Source organism: Ambystoma mexicanum, chromosome 8 (assembly GCF_040938575.1).
Source record: "Ambystoma mexicanum isolate Mex_15411 chromosome 8, UKY_AmexF1_1, whole genome shotgun sequence".
In the NCBI taxonomy this organism is placed as follows: Eukaryota; Metazoa; Chordata; class Amphibia; order Caudata; family Ambystomatidae; genus Ambystoma; species Ambystoma mexicanum.
The window spans coordinates 833,797,411-833,814,558 of NC_090929.1; the positions used below are offsets into that span (position 1 = coordinate 833,797,411).

General features: G+C 44.4%; 1 protein-coding gene across 4 annotated transcripts in view; it reads left to right on the forward strand.

Moving 5' to 3' along the window:
* LOC138472494 (collagen alpha-1(XIII) chain-like) overlaps positions 1-17,148 on the forward strand; it is a 393,813-nt gene that overhangs the window by 15,813 nt on the left and 360,852 nt on the right. The window lies entirely within an intron of this gene.

Here is a 17,148-nt window from a genome sequence, read left to right on the forward strand (position 1 = left end):
GGCAGATGGCATTTACATTCATCTCTAGGGCCTCCACCTGGAAACCAGGCAACATCCCATGCAGATTACAGCATCTCTGCTGGCAGGAAAATGTTATGTTATGTTACTAGTATGTATACCATGCACTGCTGCCATTTGAATGGTTTACAGTCACTCCACTTAACAGAGTTAAATGGACGGGTTAGGGTTAATTTCAGTGTGAACATCCCTTATTTCTCGCCCTTTGAAGAGTCAGGCTTAATTAATATCTTCTCTCAAATACATTTAGTAATATAGACCACCATCCAGCCCTTCCATTGCCCACCATTTAACCAGTTGAGAACAAATTATCGATACAGGACAGACTAGGAGTGGAGATTTTGAGTTGCAAACTAAGGGTCAAGTATGGGGGGTCACTCCCTCCCTCGGTTCTCTTGCATGGTGGACACCATTTCCTGCTCCCTAGGAGCAGGTTTCACTAGAGAATAGCCGGTGGTGAGTGCACATTTGTAGGCCGGGCACTCCCTTCTACTGCACACATTGTAAATCACACTTCTAGACACATCTCTATTGATGTTACATATCTCACATCGTACACCATACCACCCACATACATTGGCCAGTACTTTCTTTCCTATCCTATCACAATTGAACCAGTTAAGGACATAACAATCTGTCTATTTTGTCTCATATTCAGAAAATCCCACAGTGATTTAGAGATAAAACATAGCCTAGAGAAAGTCCATTATGTCCCTTCTTCCGATCCCTCACTCTCCTTATGTTTCCACCTTGCATACATACATATATATGCATCCAACTCTTGGTGCTGACACCTGTCAGCTGGCTTGGAAAATCCAGTGGCTTCCCCTGATGCAGGGGGGTGTTTCTCATAAACAATCTGAAAACATCCACACTACTAGGGCCTACTTGAGCACCTCTCAAGTCCATCACGCAATCAATCACCAACATCATCTAATACCATGCGGTGGCAGGGCTAGATTCTCCCTGCACAGTAAAGCTCTGCTTGAACCTGAGTTGAAGGTCCCTTGACTCCTTCTCTCAGGAATACCGATAGCTAACCTCAGTTAGGGAGCACGCATCCCTCCTACCGCAACCATATGCCACACACCTCCTTTTTGCATTTTCCCTTCAGATCTGTTTGTCGTATGGTCTACTGCCTCTTTCCTTTCACCTCCCCCCAACTTTACCATCTCACATCAACTCATTCCCTACCCCTACTCTTTCATATGCACAGGTTCAGGTCTGGAAACACCCTTGCGAGGTCACAATACTATAACATTCGGACAAGGCTAGGCGCTGAAAGACTACCAAGGTGGTGATGGGTGCAGTATAAATATTGCATAACATGGCATGACTCTAGGGAAATGGGCTAGATTGGAGAAGGGAGTGCAAGATATATGTCACGTTCTGTTGATGAGTGCAGACAGAAAGTAACCTGATCTCTGTGTACATGTTTGTTTCTAGATGTTACTTGTCTGGAGCAGAGAAGAGCTTTGTTAGCAAAGGGGTGCTGTGTGTGCCCTGGTGCAAAGATGCACTGGCATGCGTTAGGGTATGTAAGATGGATGCAGAGATGTAGTGTGGTGTTGTTAGATGTTTGAGGACAGGGACCTTTAGGGTGCCATTTATGGGTGGCATAGTTGTTCCACGTACTATGAGTTTTGAGCATGGTCGTTCAGGGTGCTGGTCAAATCACCCCCCACAAGATATAGTGGCATTGATTTCCATATTTTGCATCAAGAAAAAGGAAATATTTCAGCACAAATATGTACATTTTAGGGCATTTCTGGTTCATTGAAAAAGAGACAGCTAGCGACTAAACTTAGGGAAATCAATGTCCTTGTTGCGCCTAAGGATCGAAAGCAATCGAATTTGCTTCTTATAAGTGATGTGGTAGGCTTTAATCCACTGGTTCTGTGGGCACTGGAGATCAGAAATGGACATAGATTTGGCAATATATTGCACGCTTTTTGCAGTATCGCAGAACTTTTGTGGCACATTAAAAATGACATATGTTGAGCCTTTTTGGTACGAGTGAAAAAATCACTGAAAGAAAGCTGGATGCTCTGGTTAGAGCAGGATGATAGCGTGTGCACAGCTGCTGGGAAAGCGGATGCAGGCTTTATGCACTGCCCCCAGCTCTATGCATTAAATGAGTGAAAATCGCAAGGTTCATAACTTACTGGGGAGAACTGTGACGATGGTAAAGCTGAATTATGGACGTATATCCTGCTAGATTTTTGTCCTTAATGAAAAAGATTACACTTGATTTCAGCTAGCCTGCCAACTATTATTTTTACACCATGTCTCAGGTAAAAATGAATCTCTATTCATGTCCCTCATAAGCATGTATCCCCATGAGTCCCTACCGGGGCATAGCAAGGAAATTATCAAAACAGCAGAGGTTTTGACCACTTTGATCTTAATCCTTTCATTCAAAGTAGATCCCAACATCCCAACCAATCCCATCTGATCTCCAGCTTGTGGCCATGCAGATAAGGCACTCTAAGTGGTGCTCTACACCCCCATTAACATTTTGTTTCCAATCCATTCACCTTTCACACAAACTACACTGGGTTCGGTCACCTCTGAGCCCTGGCTGGGCAATACCAGATTTCTCTATCAGGGGTTTGGAAGACCATTGGAACATCTAACAGACAAGCCTTCATACTTCAGGGGTATGCTTGAGCACACCGTAAGCCTTTCATTAAGCCATTTAGTGACTGAATATAGTACTTCTTTAAATCACCAGCAACCTCCTTCCTGGGTCATACGCTTGTTCTCTCGATCAACGGCATGCGTTCATCACTCGTCTCTGAACTTCCATCCCCTCGCTTGAGGACAAAGTAAGCGACTTTGAAGTTCTCTCTCAGGTGGCAGAATATTCCTGGTTTTCTTTTTCCAAGTCAACGGACAATGTAAAAACCTTTGACGTGGCTGGTTAGAATGGGCGGCTAGGCCTGTGGTGAAACTAACCATGCAGGTTATCAACACTTCCTTGGTTCTGAAAAGATTTGACTGAGAACAGCTTTGATTGGGTGCTCATCAAAATATTACACCGCTCCTCGCCCACCTTTATGATATTTATGCAAGTCAGTTGGCTGAAGTGGCCAACCTATGTCATAATTTGTGGCACATTTAGCAGTGATTGTTGCATTTAGCCAATATTCTGCTTACCATTTCATTGCTGCATTTAGCCCTAGGGGCCTCCCCATTTGATTGTTGCATTTAGCCCATATGCTGCTTACCACTTCATTGCTGCATTTAGCCCTAGGTGGCTCCCCATTTGATTGTTGCATTTAGCCCATATGCTGCTTACCACTTCATTGCTGCATTTAGCCCTAGGTGGCTCCCCATCTGATTGTTGCATTTAGCCCATATGCTGCTTACAACTTCATTGCGGCATTTAGCCTTAGGTGGCTCCCCACTTGATTGTTGCATTTAGCCCATATGCTGCTTACCACTACATTGCTGCATTTAGCCCTAGGGGCCGCCCATTTGATTGTTGCATTTAGCCCATATGCTGCTTACCACTTAATTGCGGCATTTAGCCTTAGGTGGCTCCCCACTTGATTGTTGCATTTAGCCCATATGCTGCTTACCACTTCATTGCGGCATTTAGCCCTAGGGGCCTCCCCATTTGATTGTTGCATTTAGCCCATATGCTGCTTACCACTTCATTGCTGCATTTAGCCCTAGGTGGCTCCCCACTTGATTGTTGCATTTAGCCCATATGCTTCTTACTATTTCACTGCTGCATTTAGCCCTAGGGTTTATCTCCACCATGTACCAGTATGCTCCCTACAGCGACCAGCCAGACTGTCTACATTACAGTCCTTATACAAAGCTTTACGCTCTACATCATGTTATTCCACACACCAACCCTTGGGACTCCACCCACCTTGACATCCTCCACTATTTCGATTAATAATACTACTAAATTACTCACAGATATGAAATATTTAAAAAATCTCATAGCAAGCATTCCTTGCCCAACTACGGATAGGAACTTAAGCCTTAGAGCTAGGTTAGCCAACATATATGAGCCTCCTGTCAGCTCTTTCCCTACCATTATAGGAATAAGGACTCCTAAAACTCTGGCTAGCCAAATGACTACAAGCATGAACCTAGCTCACAACTATGGCCCTAGGTCAATAAACAGCACAGCCAAGTATGGCAAAACCAAGCCTTCACAAGCCCCCCTACCGACAACAACTATCGCTATGAGCCCTCAGCTCAAAGGAGCTCTAATAAATTCCAGATCCCTAGTAGCACATGCCACGGAAATTGCCGACCTGATCTAGAGAGATGACCTAGATTTCCTTGCCATCACTGAGACATGGCTACACCCGCTGCAGGTCCTATGCTTATGCTAGCAGTCCCTGACGGCTACTCTATTTTGAGAAAAGACAGACTAAAATCTAGAGGAGGAGGCATCACTATTATTTACAAATGTTGGCTCTCTATGAGATTAGCCACCCCAATTGACGTCCACTCATGTGAACTATTATCAGTTAAAGTTCCACTCACCAATGCCCAAACCCTTAATATCCACCTGATATATCGCCCCCCGGACACCCCAGGACTTTTGAGGATGATATTAACACTATACTGTCTAGTAATCTCAAAAGCTCAACACAGGTACTTCTACTTGGAGACTTTAATAAGGGCTTTAATGACCCATCAGACCAGCTTGCCCTAACTACAGCCAACATCCTCTCAGAACTTTGATTCACCCAAAGAAGCAAAACCTCTACCCACAACAAAGGTAGAACACTTGACTGGGTGGCAGACCATAAATGTCAGGCCAACATCCTTTCCATCTCACCACTAGCTTGGACTGACCACCACCTTGTGTCATTTATGCTTTCTACTAATAGACCCCCAGCTCCACCCGCCCTTAGGGCTTCACCCACACTAACTAGAAACAAAAAGAATATTACTGTGGATAGGCTTATCCCGGCCCTACATCCCACCCTCAACTTGCTCCCAGACAATACCAATCCCGAGAGCCTGGTCGAGGAATACAACAAAATTATGACCACCTCAACAAAAAAGAAACTGTGAGGCTGCCTGGAAAAAAATGCCATCAGAAGCCAACAAACCTAAACTCACCAAACTGTCTTTCCTCTGTAAAAAAAGAAATATGTCTAGTTAAACGAATATCATTCGACAAGTGCATATCCCAAGCCAAGTCCAATATCAAGGAACTATTCACCATTCTTAAAGAAATAGAGACACCTATAACATTACCTGACACATGCACTAAAGATAAAAAATGGTGTTCAGATATCCAACACGCTTTAGCCAACAAAATATCCACCTTACAAAACAAAATTTCCTGTAAAAGAGCTTCTTTAAATGACCCTCCTGCATCCAAAATAATTGGGAATACCAATTCTGATGAATCCACCTGATTTAACTTCACCAAAGTTTCTATCCCTGAAGTGGAGAGAATTATTCTGTCCCTTAAACCCTCCAACTGTCAGGGCGATCTCTGCGCTGCGCAGCTCATCAAGGATACAGCCCGAGACCTATCACCTTTCATAACAAAACGTATTAACGCGTCCTTCTCTACTGGTATCATCCCCACCAACAACCCTGGGTACTCCCACTCCTAAATAAACCTACTCTTGACCCATCAACACCTACCAATTATAGGCCAATTACTACAGTGCCCTTCCTTCTAAAAATTCTGGACAAAGTAGCGTATATACAAATCCAAAAGCATCTGGAATTACACCACCTACTAGGAGCCAGACAATCAGGCTTCCGTCCCCAAAATGGCACAGAGACAGCCCTCATCGATCTCAAGACCCAAGTTGATGAGTTTAGAGATAATGGCAAATCAGCCCTACTCCTCCTCCTAGATCGGCTGCGTTCGACCTGGTCGACCACCTGGTCGACCACACTATTCTATGCAACCACCTAGACACAGCAGCACACTTCCCTGATGATGCTGTTACCTGGATTAGATCCTTCTTAAATGGTAGAACAATGAGGGTCTTCTCACCTCTAGCAGCTGCTGACCCCATACCCATCACCTGTGGCGTGCCTCAGGGATCTTGTGTCTCGCCCACACTCTACAACATTTTTACTAAGCCCCTTTTCGATGATCTGGATCATCTCAGTATCACCTACACTAACTATGCAGATGATACCCAGATCCTCCTCCCACTTTCAGGGGATTATGAAAAGGATTTGGCCTTGGTGAATAGAGTGTACATCACCATCCAGGCATGGATGGCCACACATGGTCTATGCCTGAATGATGATAAAACCAAACTCATCATCCTGGGCACCCCCTATAACCTAAAAAAACTAGGATCTGACTATTCCTCATTTATAATTGATGGCAATAGCATTAAAGTAGAACACGAGGTAAAACCACTAGGCTTTTATCTTGACTCAAACCTCTCATTTGCCAAACAGGTCAATTCTTTAGCGTCCTCTACGGCTTACACGTGCAAACTTATTTGCACCGGCAAGCCATTTCTCTCTGACAGTAGCTGCACCATCCTGGCCAGAGCCCTCATCCTGTTTCGCCTAGGCTATTGCAATGCCCTCTATTTAGGATCGACTAATGCAACTATTAGAAGAATCCAAACACTACAAAACAATGCCCTTAAAGCGGCACTAGGCATCTCCAGAAGAGACCACATCTCTGAGAGCAGCCTCCAGAACAACTGGCTCCCAACCAATGACAGAATCCTTCTAAAAACCTTGTCACTCACCCACAAATCTCTCAACAATGCTGACCCATCTACCTGGCCGAGAGATTCCATAAACAGACCAACCTGAGACCACCTAGATCAGCTAACAGAGTTCGCCTTTCCATACCCAGTTTCAAACGCTCCACAATCGGAGGCAACAGCTTCCCCCTGAAAGCAGCCACATTATGGAACTCCCTACCTCCCACACGGAGAATAGATCAATCCTACCAAAGCTTCAGATCCAACATCATTATGTGGCTGAAATCTAACGACCAGTATATGATAACCCCTGCGCAGCAAACAGCTAGGACTCACTGCTACGGTACCTTATGCCTTATGGAGTGTATCCTTCCCTGCCTCTCTCGACCTGGTGCCCTTGTGGTAACTACAACTGCCCCACTCACTGCCTGTATACCCGTATTTATCTGCGCCCACCCGGTATATCCATAAACACCCTAAACTCTGTATATATTGCTTCTGCAAGATGTCTGTATCATTTGTATGTACGCCTCTTGTATCTCTCGCCTGCAAATAGGTACCATCTGTATATACTCTATTGCAATTAATGACTTGTATGTACATTTTATACCGTTTCTGTTGTAACTAAGCTTTGCATATACTTGTAACTGCTGCGCCCTGTTACCCCCGGGTATGATGCGCATTATAAATAATAAAACAAACAAACAAACAGAGGTTACAAAATATTACTGAGGCCCCAATTCAGCGGCAAGTGCTAAATAACAAAAGTATCATTGTTGAGTGCAGTGACACTTTTCTTATTTGCACCTCATTCTGAGGGCAAACAAAAGTGTCTTAGATTATTGTAATCCAACACATTTGAAGTGGTTATGCCGTCCCACTTTATGACACGGCAATGTTATTATCAATGACACTAATCAGTCTGTGAATTTTGCAAGGGTGTTCTCTTCAATTGTCTCCCATTTTACTCCCTTTTTTTGTGCAGATTTATGGTACTAAAGAGTTTCATAACTCATCATGCACACATGAAACATTGTAGAAACGCAACACTACACAGGGCATGAACAAAGTATTCATGCAAGTGTCTCGCTAGTATTCTGTAGAGAGGATATTTGAACCCGTCCTGACTGGTACATGTGTACTATTTGGTGAAAGCAAGTAATATTGTTAAGCCACGCCCTTTGTGGAAACTCAGTTGTTGTCCCATCTCACTTTCTAAAAAGTTGTTCTCCTTACTGTAAACTAGTTACATGTGTAGTACTTGGCAAAAGCTAGGCAAATGTACTTTCACTTTTCCCTATTGTGCTGTCAATAAAGTTAGCGGCCACCACTTAAGAAAAGTGGGGGTAGTTCACGAACATGGTGTCTTGACCTGAAAAGAGGAACATCTATGTATCTATGCATGCTTTTTACATGCAGAAATGCTTATGTCCCGATGAGTCAGCCACCCACACAGAATAGGGGTTATTTGTTTGGAGCAGTGAATAGGCGTGATAAGGTACCCTTATTTCTTGGCTCCCAATCTCAAAATCGGTGCCTGAGTCCTTAATGATCATTCTCTACCGCTTAGCACTCCTTTTAATTCCTGAGCACTTTGGTGACTGGTTGTGGGCCAAGAGCAAGTAACACTCCTGCTCCAAGATTGATCATTTCTGCATTTGTCGAATTAACCCCTTCCTGGAATGAGGAATAGGGTTCTATCTAGGGTATTTCCTTTGATACAAAATTGAAAGAGGTCACCACTCTATGTAGGGCTTGGAAGGAGGTAACATCTTTTTAAGAGATGGACCATTCAGGCTGTTCACTTCGGCGGAGGTTTAGGATACCCTGGTCCTTAGGGAATGCATATGCACACTGAAGCTGAAAGATGCATACAGTAGTAACACAAGGTTTTTACATAGTGCTTCTGCCAGATCCCTCCCTTTTCTAAGTTCTGTCTTAAAAGTGCGATTTATTACGCAACTAGCAAAAAGTACCTGTATTCCACAGAGGTTCTATAGACAGACATGGCAACACTCTCATCAATTGTTGAAAATCAATGATCCTGTGGGTTGCTGTTCTGAGTCGCTTCTCGCTTGAAGCGCTTTGCACTCGGAAGGAAACTGCACTGAGAATGGGCCATTGTGTCTGGCTTACGTACCCTGGAGCAGACGTGGAGGGGAAGCGAGAGTTGGTGTGCTATAGCATAGTTGGACCTTCTGGATGCTCTCCACACCTGCACCTAACCTTGGTGCTGTGCAGTGCATTGCGGTGCAAATATCTCAGAAACGGTGCATCGTAGGGGCTTGAAATATAGTTTTCTAGGTCGACCTGTGAGTTTTGTTACTCACATCAAGTCGCTTAAAATTACCCTTGTCTAGGCCTTCTTTGACCACTTTGATGTTTCGCCGATTTGAGGACACCGTCTCATGTGTGAAGGGGCCGTAATCCGTGGAAAGGGGTGCGGTGTCCAAATATCATGCAGCTAGTAATGTCCGGAGGGTGCTAACAGGTAACTATGAAAAATATGATGTCGTTTGGTGGACCGTTGTGGAATTGTGTAAGGAACAAGCTGACAGATGCTCTGCTTTATAGATTTAGAGATTGAGATTTATCGACTGTTAAGACGGATTTCTGAACTCTGTCCTGGAGGGGCAGAGGTTCAGAAGGCCATCCTAGTTTCTTGGAACAGGGTAACCTCTGGACAAGCCAGACCAATCAGGGTAGCGATCGCGACGGTCAAGACTAGGTCTCAAGAGGGGTGAGGGTAACTGAAAGCCCGCAATGAGTACACAAAGCAAGGAAACTTACAAATTACTCCAAGCAGGTGTTATATTAAAAATATATACACATTTATTACAAGGCCTTTGTAACATTGACCGTAGCGAGAAATCACCATAAAACTCAAGTAAACCAACACATACCAAACCAATAAAATATATATACAAATACAAACGAGTCTAACGAGTTAGATGCACGAAATGTGTAGACCACCTAGATGGGGAGAAAAACTGACAGTGCGAATAATAATTAGACCCAGTCCGCCTTCAGAGGCACCTAACTAAAAGGAAGTCCAAGCCCTACGAAGAGTGGAGCCTTGTGCTCAAAAGTACCTGCACACGCTGGTGCCAACGGGCAAAAAGGGGAGTCTCTTCGAGGGAATCAGGCAGTTTAGTTCGGTGAACAAATGAAGAAGAGCAGAGCTCCGTGAGCGCAGCCTCCACTGTGGGCAGAAGCAGAGCGCGAGTACGGAAAGGCATGCTGTTAGACACAGCGGCGAAAAGCTATGGGCTCCTGCAGGAGGGCGACCAGTTCTTAGCGATGCTACTCACCGGTCTCCGATGCATGCAGACCCAGGCTTCTCCGCGTCAGTTTCAGTGCTGGCAGGTTCAGATAGCAGCAGGGGACGTCTCGTCGTCGTGTAGATTCCGCAGTAGCAGAAGTTGAGTTGAGGGCGTCCCAAATGCAGTGAACCCGCACAGTTTGTTACCACAGCAGGGCAACAGAGCGGCCGTGTGTATTTCAGCCAAATGTACACTAGTCACTTCAGACCTGGGAATGCCAAGTGTACGAATCGTGTGAGAGTGACAAGTACTCGTAATACAACACAACCTGACGGCGGTTACAGAGCAAGACTCCTGGGTAGGCTGGTCAGTCTGCTGGATGGCCTAGAGACACTTCCGAAGGCTTACGTGCAGGAGATGGTGAAGATGCCGAGAATAGTTGTTCTCACTATTCCAAGGGTCGAAGTACCAGTACAGGCTTCTCATTCGATCCGAGGTAGAAAGGGTTTCACAAAGCGACAGCAGTGCAGAGGAGCAGTCCTTCAGCGGGTCACCAGTGATTCCTCGGTTCAGCCTCGTGGTTGCAGGATACTTGGCTCCTGTATTCCTTTGTTCGTGAGAACTCAGGAGATCGACATGGTAGTGGTGTTTCCAGCCCCCTCTTATCCACGATTCCCTTCGCGCCAAAGCGGAGGGGACCCAATGGGAGATCTGCTCACAAAACACTCACACCATACGTGGACCTATCACGGACCACGGAGGTCCCAGGCATTCACACCACCCTTGACTCTCTGGCACCCAGGATGTGTATTGGGACCAGACATCCCAGTCCACATCCTGGAGGCACACACAAGGCCTGTAGAAGCCCGCGAAAGCATCTCTGTTTCACGGGAAAGTACATGCCCAAATAAGGAAGGCCGGGGTCGGCTCGACCTGGGGAAGGTGGAGGGGGCAAGATGGTCAGCAGACAAGACAACGAGCCTCGTGGTCTGGCCATTTTGGGGGCCAGGCCACCATTTTGGGCTAAGCGCGAGAAACGCGCTTAAACGCCAAAAGGAGCTCAAAAACACAAAGAAACGATCGCTGCCACCAGTCCCGTCCGTGATTCACTTGCACCATTCGATAACAATCCAAAGAGAGTATCTAGGGCCTGTAGTAGACTAGAGACCCGAAGAGAGCAGTAACTTAGCTTACAGTGCCCTCTTGTGCCATGTTGCGCGAAAGCTGCAACACGATAAAGAAACTACGGAAAACAACGTTTCCCGGTACTGACTGTCTTAAGGGCATGTCAGTTTCCCCGTAAGAATGGAGCGAAAGCCCAGAGGAGTGCAGCAGAAGGCTCCACTTCTCTGGCAAAGTCTAGATCATGGTGAAAACAACAGCAACAATTTTAGGGGTTGCCACATGGAAGGAAAATGGCCCACAATTAAGAAATCTTTCCTAACATCGACCAGAAGATGGGATGAATTAGGCTTGCTAAGTGTAGACTTGGCCCACAGAAAATGCCAATTATCTCTGGTCATTGACCTCTACTACCACTTTTGACGTGCTCTTTTATGGCTCAAGATAACTGTGCATGTGTTCTACCTTATGGACCCATTAGATAGCTCAGGGGCAAAGCATTTGTCTACGAAGCAAGACAATTCAGAGCAACACAGGTTCAAATCCCATCCCACGCTTAGAGACTATTACTTGTAATACTTTTATTTTACAAACGGGCCCAAAAGTTCAGACAGTGGACGTCAGCAAATGCTAGCGTTTGGTTCTATAGTATAACGGTTCCTGGGAGAAATTGCCATTTCTGGTTTAGAAGCATGTTCATTTACAGAAAACAGAAAACAGTCTATGAATGGGACTCTGGGCAGAGTTCTCCCAACGTGTGCATATTGGTCAGTTGCAAGTTCATGATGACGATGCAAGACGTGGGTCAACTTGACGTGCTGCCGCGTCCCCAGTCAACCAAGTAACAGTACGTTATGTTCTCTGAAAGAGATGGAGCAAAAAAAGCATTGTTTCCTAAAATGTGTTCGAATAATGAATTCCTGCTTTTGTGTGTGTTTTTACTTTGAGTTGTGGATTATAAGCCAAACAAGCCAGCACAGTGCAGTAGCCCTCCTTACATTCCTTACATGTTTTTAATGTACACATATTGTTTTAAATACTGCTTTTATTGAATGTGCAGAATCTCTAGGCGCTATAATGAGCCATCAACTGTGTAAACAAAAAGTACAGTAAAATAGTTTCTGAAAATATACCTGCTTCCGAAAAGTGAAATGCTTCTGAATGATAATGCAAAACAGATAACCGTGGGCCACTGTTTGTAAATATAATAGAGCTGTCCATATGTGTTTACTGCACCGCCTTCTGCCGTCCCTTTAGTCTCTTGCCAGCCAGCCTTTCTTCAGGCAGTGACAGTGTAAAGACCACTTTAAGGATTAGCTGCTTCTCAGGTCAATGTGAAGAAAACACCCCTCCAGTAAACACTCGCCTCTGCCTCTCATTGTTCTCCCCTCAGTTAAGCTGTCTGGGCGGAAAAAAAAAGTCAAAATATACAATGGAGGATATCAAGAGATCAAACTGGGGGTCTTTCCTGTTGTGTGCTGCATTTATGATTGGCCCTCCTTGTTCATAGGAGCGGTCGGAAAGGATTGAGGGCCTAATGATTCATGATTGCCACCCCCTTAAGACATTAACTGCGGACAGATGCTCAGAGTTATAGGGCAAATCCCTACTGGAAAAGCGCCGGGCGTAATTAGACATTTCCTGCCATGTCAAGCCCAGAGAAGTGAATTCCCCTCACAGAAGTCACTGAGCACCACTTCTGCAGAGAAATACTACTGCCATATACTGAACAGACAGGCCACGTTTATGATGCGTGCAAAAAGCAGTGCTTTATTACATGCTGTCAAGTGGCTTCTTTACCCAATGTCCCTGTAGGACAGCTCTGATATAGTGACATAGATGGAGGGAGCACCACAGCCCCCCTTCCGCCCCACCGCCGGCCCACCTACATGGGATCTCCTAGGGTTTGTACGGTATTTGTATTTTGTATTTCATTGTAGTTCATGTAGCGCGTTCGCCAAAGCGCTGAACACAGATTACAATAAGTGGTACAGAAAAAGGGCTGAACAAATGTAATTTAATGAGCAAACCAGTAATTTAGGCGATGGAGAGGGAGGAATGAAGGAGGGCTTTTAAACGAGAGTGGACTTGGTGGGGAGAAAGAGGAGTAAATATTGAGGGGAAGATAGTTCCAACGTTTGGAAGCGAGAATCGAAAAGGAACGGAAACGAGAAAGAGCACAGGGGGGGCGGGGAGGCATAGGGAAAGATAACAGATGACGATATTGTGAATGAAGAGGATGAGAAGGGGAGCATGGCTAGACAAAAGCGGGAAGGTATGGAGAAGCAAGAGCATCGTAGCATTTAAAGACAATAGAGAGGAAGTGGAATAAAAGACAAGAATGATATGTAAGAAGAGAGATGGGAAGAAGAGAAGGTGGAATAGCGGACCGGCGGCCAATGAAAAGAGAAGATGAATAGCAGAGTTGAAGAATGAGTGAAGCGGAGTAAGGTAAGAGGATGGCAGGCCGATGAGTAGGGCAGCCCAACATTCAAAATGGGGCAAGGCTGATGTGGTGATGAGATGTTTGGGGACATGAAACGATAGGAAGGGATGATTACAGCGACTTTTGAGAATATGTATTGACAGATACGAGCAATATAAGAGATATGAATCAGAAGGAAAGAGATAAAGGTCGAGAATGACGCCAAGATTACATGCAGAAGAGGGGAAAAAAGAGAAGCAAGAGGGAAAAAGAGTACAGGAAGATGTTCGAGGGAGAGAAGATGGTGGGCAAAAGATGATTTTAGTTTTGGAGTGATTGAGATATAGAACATGGGAGGACATTCTGGATTGAATTTAGAAAGTCATGATGAGACATGAGTACATAGAGTCGAGAAGGAGGTCAAAGAGGAGAAAATCTGAGCATCATCAGCATAGAAGTGGCATGAGAAGTTAATTGAGAGAAGTTTGGGGAATAGAATAGATAGAGAAGAGCAAGGGGCTAAGAACTATGCCTTCTGGGACACCATAGAGAAGCGAGCAAGAAGAGGACGTTTGACGAGCCCAAGAAACCGAGTAGGTTGGTTAGAGCGTTAGGAGTGGAACCAGTGAGACACAGAATCAGAGAAACCAAAAGCAGTAAGATACGAAAGCAGAGTGGGCTCATCAACAGTATCAAAGAGAATAACATGTGTCTCGTGGCGGGGAGAGAGTTGGTGATGTTAAGAAGAGCATCTACCGTGGAGTGTGCAGGAGGGCGGAACCCAGATTGAGTCAAAGGAAGTGGAGAGTGGAAATTCAGATAAGAAGGGATTTAGGAGTAGACAACTGTTTCTAGAAGTTTGGAGAGGAAGGGAGGAAGAGAGATAAGTTGAAAATGACCAAGAAATGGTGCGTCTACTGAGGAATCCTTTATATTATGGATAATGATTGTGCATTTGAAAAAGGTGAGAAGGGAAGATGTGGACAGGGAGAAATTCACAAGAGAAGTTAGGTAAGGGATTAAATAGGGATTGATTGATGGGATAAGAAAAGTGGGGTGGGGTCTAGGGGAGAGGCAGTGGAGTGGGCATAAGCAAGGAAAGAGGCAGTATCAGAATCAGTAAGAGAAGAAAATATGGAAAATGTAGGAGAAGTTGGAGGTGTGGGAAAGTTGTAGGAAATGTGTGCACTGGGAAGGTAGAATGTGGAAAGGATATGCAGAGGAAAAAGACCTTGGAAGTAAATAAGTCTGCAAAGTTGGGAGAAGTTAGTATATCATAGATCAAAGGATCAGAAGGAGAGGAAGAATTGGGGGGACGGGGGGACATTTTGGAAGCAATTGGAAAAGAAAACAGGGAGTTGGGAAATAGCTAAAGTGAGGCATGAAGAAGTGTTATTTTGCACTAAGGAGTAAAAAATCATAAGAAGAGTGAAGAGAATAAAGATGGATGAGATCACTATGATCATGAGTTTTCTTCCCACACTCGGTTTTACATAGGAAAGATCGAAGAAGCCAAGCGAGGAATACAATCAGGTTTGGGAGGCTTACGAGAGGAGAAGAAGGGAGCAGGTATATCCAACCTTCACCTTATGGACTGAGAGGTTTTTTTGTTTTGGCTCATTAAGTTGGCACTTTAGCACCACCTGTCCGCAAGTCAAAATGAATGCTGTAGATGTTTAGCAACCAGGGTTGGCATTTCATAACCAGATATAGAGTGTGGGTGTTGATTAGCTGCTCTCTCGCGTCTCACTGTTGGCATCAGGGGTTAATTCCCAACTGTTGTTGCCAAAGCTGACCTTTGCCAACTGTAGTCAACCATCACTGAACATTGGCAGCCGTTGACAACCATAGGCAGCCATGGTCCACCCTCAGCGACCATGGCTTACCACACTGATTATGGCTAACCATCATCAACCAATGGTTGATCAGCGCAGACCCAGGGCGACCATTGCCAAAAAATATTCACTATAGTTGGCTCTTGCGAACCAGAACCATGATAGCCACCTCTCTAGTCTTGGTGCCTGGTGGCTGTGAGGATGCCAGTGCAACTGAAGGAGTTTGGGAGTGTGGAACGTGCCACAATGAGTACATTTGCTGTCTGTGATATGTACGGATCCAGTAAAAAACACTGATTGTAATAAATATCCCATGTAGGGTTTATCGGAATAAAACTCTACTGGCATTAAACTCTACCTCTAGTGCGTGTCCGTCCTTTTAATAAGTGGTATGTAATACAGGTACAGTTAGAGTAACATCAGTCTAGAAAAGTTTTCTTTCTCTCTAGATCATTTCAGTATTTTGAGTTCTTCCCTCCACCGTACTGTATGCATTGCTTAAAGAGAACTAGTGGTGTATGAAATGTACTTCACACCACAAATCTTATCAGCACTTTCAGGTTTGAAAAATTGATTCACTGTGATTTTGAGAAGTGCCAGAGTACTGCAGATGTTCCCAAGTACGTAAAAAACAAACCATGCCCTCAAAGGATAAGCATATTTCTACATCACTGTGAGAATAATTCTACATAGCGTTGGTGGCTACTGCCCCCACTAATCCGTGATGTGAATGTTTCCTTTTATTTTAATAGAGAAAACGTGCTACTCGGCAAGAGTGACTAGTCACCCTCCTTTCATACGTGTATGTTTTTGTATTTTCTTGGCATTTTGATAGCGCTTTCACCAAAGCACTGTCCACGTGAAGCTAATGGTTCTAATCAGAATGAAATAACATTATGAACCATAACAGGGTGGTATAGTTTAGACAAATGGATAGAAGCTGGCTTTTGAGACGAAGACGAACGATGTCTATGATCATTGCGAAGCATCCTAAAAGTTGGATGTAAGACCACATTTGGAGCAGTTAAAGGTGTGTTGCAATTACACGTCATTAGTAATGTAAGATTTGTGTAAGCGAACCCTTATTCTTTTATCTCCAAAGCCACTCAAATGAATCATAGATTTTGCAAAATGTATTCGTCAGGTGGTTCACGTCCCTTTGCCTTTCTCGCACTTCATTGGCTGCAAGACTTTGTGGATCCATAATTGTGATAGTAAAAATCTAAGGAAAGCATTGTATCATGCCTGCTCTTTTGGTTTTAGATATGATGGTACCAGTTTATAGAGAAGTCACCAGGAGTGAGAAGGACCTATCCTTGATATACACCTGGATGCACAAAATAGATTACTCTGGGTAACTGTGACGCATGTATAACTTACTACTGATTTGATAAAAGTAAGTGAGGAGTAAATCCGTGCTACTCAGAGTAACTGCTCTTGTGAATTCAATAGCCCATACCTGTTGTAAATCAGGGGTAAGTCGGACTTACTCGTAGTAACTTCTTTGTGATTCAAGTCTTGTATATTTTTTCTCCTCGTGCTAACAAGCTAGGAGCCTGATTTAGAAAATTTGTTTTACAATGGTGCAATCCCATCCCCATTCTGTCAGAAGTAGAGACTTTTCAATTACCATGGGCAATCTAGTCAAGGATGTATTTAATATATCATTGGTGATTTTCTGTTATTTGATCACTTTCTATCTCCATCCTAGGATGTTTGCATAACCTTAGTTGGAATTGGCAAAATTAACGTTTCCAGGGCCTTTGTGCTAGAAATATATTTTTCAAAACAACAAAGGATTTGGCGCACGC